Below are 4,048 nucleotides of genomic sequence, written 5' to 3'. Positions count from 1 at the left end.
TCTCCACATATTTTTGGTCACCAGACCAATCTGTTAACAGATCAGCTTTTCATCTCTGGAGATAGGGTTTAAACCCCACTTTACGGCACACATAAGATGAGCTTTGGTGGGCTCCACCATATATGTAAGTACTTGCATGGGTCTTGTCATTGTAGTACAGTAGTCCTTGGTGGACATTGGTCCACACTAAGGCTGGCTGGAAAATAAAGGTTACTTACCTGTAACTGGAGGTGCTGTGCTGTATTAGAAAGTCACTGGGGCTCCTGGCATTTGCCACTGTCAGAAGATAGGATACTGGGCTAGATGGACCTTTGGTCTGACCCACTAGGGCCGTTCTTATGTTCTAAGGTCCAGCAACATATGGATGTTCATGGTTGGTTGAAGTGAGAGTTTCAACAGATCTGTAAGGCAGTACTGTCTCAGCCAGTTGGAAGCCATCAGAACAACTTGAGCTCTGCCTTGGCAGCTCTTCTGTAGAACTTGTGGTATCAATGAAATGGGAGGGAAGGCATACCCCAAGAGATCCTTCCATGACACCAGTAGGGCATCTCCCATCCAGCCATTGCCCAGGGCTTCTCTGAAGTAGTACAGAGGAAGTTTCCTGATTGCCCATGAATGGAAAAGTCCCAGGCTGGCATTCCCCATGGTGATTTCTGGAAAAATGTCTGCTCAGGCAGTCCACTAGGGAGTTTTGCACCTCTGGTAAATATGGTGTTGCTAAGGACTATAAGAAACATAAGAATTGCCATACTGAGTCGGACCAATGGTCCATATTGTCCAGGATCCTGTCATCGGACGGTGGATGGTGCCAGATGCTTCAGGAACAATGAACAGAACAGGGCAATTATCAAGTGATCCAGCCTTTGTCGTCCCGTCTCAGTATCTGGAAGTCAAAAATCATCTCCAGCTGAGGTTCAGGAGACATCAAATCTGTGGGGATGGGAACCTCCAACTGTTTCTTTGCCAGAATGTCTGCCATTTTGTTGCACAGTCACCAGTTTTGTGGGATCCTTTTATAACTGTAACTTTTGCAGAATTAACTCTGAGTAATTTTGCATTGTCTGCAAACTTTGCCACATCACTGTTCACCCTTTTTTCCAGATCATTTATGAATATGTTGAACAGCACAGGTCCCAATACACATCTTTGGGGGACCCCACTATTTACCTCTCTGTGTTATGAAAACATTTATTCTTACCCTTGTTTCCTATCTTTAACCACTTACTGATCTATGATAGGACCTTCCCTCTTATCCTATGACTCCTTACCTTGCTTAAGAGTCTTTGGTTTGGTACCCTGTCAAAGGCTTTCTGAAAGTCCAGGTACACTATCAGCCTTGTCCACATGTTTGTAGACTTCAAAGAATTCTAATAGATTGGTGAGGCATGATTTCCCTTTACAAAAGCAGTATTGACTCTTCCCAACAAATTGTGTTCATCTATGTGTCTGATAATTCTGTTCTTTAATATAGTTTCAACCAATTTGCCTGGTACTGCAGTTAGGCTTACTAGCCTGTAATTGCCAGTATCACCTCTAGAGCCTTCCTTAAAAATCAATGTTACATTAGCTATCCTCCAGTCATCTGGTACAGAGGGTGGTAGGGTTATGCCATGCAGATGCACCAATTCCAGATGGTGACTGCCTCTATGCACAGAGGCAGAGATCTCACTCCCCCTTGCTTGTTTATATAAAATACTGTTGTCATCTGGTCCAACATTATTTGGACATGTCTGGATCGGATGAGTGGGAGGAAGGCATTGCAGACAATAGACTGCCCAGAATTCTAGTAAACTGATATGCATTCTGTACTCCTGTAGGGTCCAGATGCCTTATGATTACCCATGGGAGCATCCCAACCCACGAGACAGGCATTGGTAACGATGGTTGTCTTGGGAATTAGTGTGAGGAAAGGGATCCCCACCTGAACCTTCACCAATTTTGTACTCCAGATGAGAGAGTCTAAAACGTTAGGAGGAATTGTCACTTTGCTGTTTATTTTGCCCATCTCTGGTGAGTGCACAGAAAAAAGCCAGACTTGTAGGCAGTGAAATGAAGCCTACCGAACTGCATCAGGTGTGTGCATGAGGCCACCTCGCTGAGGAGGGAAAGGCAAGTTCTGATTGATGTTCTGGCTCTGACAGTACTCAGAGAGCTCATAGCCTGAAAACTCCTCAGAAGGAGATATGTGCTTGCTGTGGTCAAGACCAACATTGCACCTATAAAATGTTGTGCCTTGCATAGTGACAGGTTTCAGAGTGGTAGCCGTGTTAGTCTGTATCAGCAAAAACAATGAGGAGTCCTTGTGGCACCTTAGAGACTAACAAATTTATTTGGGTATAAGCTTTCGTGGGCCAGAACCCACTTCATCAGATGCATGGAATGGAAAATACAGTAGCAAGTATATATACACATTATATATATATATAATATATACACAAGCATACATACACACACATATATACACACACACAGTACCTGAAAAGATGGGAGTTGCCTTACCAAGTGGGGGGGGGGGGAGGATCAGTGCTAACGAGACAATTGGTGCTCTCTCTTAAGCCAGGGGTATAAGTGCCCAGCTAGCAAAATGTTGTTCTTGAGCTTTGAGGGAGTGGAGAGACTCATCCATCTAACTTGTGGAATAGGTTGATAGTATCGAAGGGCAGATCTTGGATGGAACTCTGCACCTCTGTCTGGAAATCTGAGGGTTGCAACTACGAGTCTCTCCTCATAACAACGGCCACAGCCATCCCCCTAGATACAGTATGTGCTGTGTCCACCGTAGCTTGGAGAGACGTTTCAGCCACCAATCTGCCCTCATCCACTAAAGTCTGGAAGAGGACCTAAGCTGGACCTTAAATACCATAAACCGTATAATTGGTAAAATCATATTTGGCCAAGAGGGCCTAATAATCTGAGATCCTGAACTGGAGGGAGGTAGAAAAGAAGACCTTTCTCACTAGAAGGTTTATTCACTGGTGTACCTTATCCAAGGGAGTAGCCTTTGGCTGCTTTTGCTTGGACCACTCGGTAGCCACCTGAGTCACCAAAGTGTTAGGTGGTGGGTAAGAGAACAAGAAGCTCTGCCCCCCTTGGACAGAACAAAGTACTGCTTCTTGTTCCTCTTAGGAGTGGAGCACAAGAAGCAAACTGTCATTGCCAGGTCCATGATGGTCCTATTGATTGGGAGGGTCACTCAAATGGAACCAGAAGGCTGAAGAATGTCTAGTAAACTGTGCTGAGGCTCCTGGACTTCCTCAAGCTGAATTTGTAGCTCTACAGTCATCCTGTGCATGAGCTCTTGATATTGATTAAAGTTGTCTGGCAGAGACAGAAGATGGAGTAAGCGCCTCATCTGGTGAAGATGATGAGATTGCTCCCAAAAGAACTGTTGGGACTTACAAATTTGGCTCCCTTTCCCCTTCTGAATAAATATTCCAACAGGGCCAGTTGCCAGGGTGATAGCAAATAGGATTCCTGCACTGATCCAGGGTATCTAAAGTAAGGCTCCCTCAGTCCCCAGCTTTACCAGCAGGCTGGATCAACTGGTGAAGGATGACAACATGGCATAGGGACCACCTGTCTCTTGGCCAACTGTATCGGATGACAGGCTACACCCGCAGTCTCCTGGGGCTTCTGTCCCCTCTGCTGGATGCCACAGAGAGTCCTTAGGGGCTTCGGACTCATCCAAAGAGAAGGCCATTTCCCTGATCTCCGGCAAAATTGATGATACCGATGGTTGTGCCTCAAGGTTGGCAGGTGGAATGGGAAAACAACTGTATCATCAGGTTAGTCTCTTCCTGTGGTGTAACAACATCTTGGAATAGCAACAGTCCCAATAGGTAGGGTGAAGTATCAGGGGGTAACCGTGTTAGTCTGTATCTACAAAAACAACAAGGAGTCTGGTGGCACCTTAAAGACTAACAGATATATTTGGGCATAAGCTTCCGTGGGTAAAAACCTCACTTCTTCAGATGCATAGAGTGAAAGTTACAGAAAGTTACTGTAATTTTTACTCTATGCATCTGAAGAAGTGAGGTTTTTACCCACG

This window comes from Trachemys scripta, chromosome 3 (genome assembly GCF_013100865.1).
Source record: "Trachemys scripta elegans isolate TJP31775 chromosome 3, CAS_Tse_1.0, whole genome shotgun sequence".
Classification (NCBI taxonomy): domain Eukaryota; kingdom Metazoa; phylum Chordata; order Testudines; family Emydidae; genus Trachemys; species Trachemys scripta.
Note: the sequence above shows the minus strand (reverse complement) of the source record.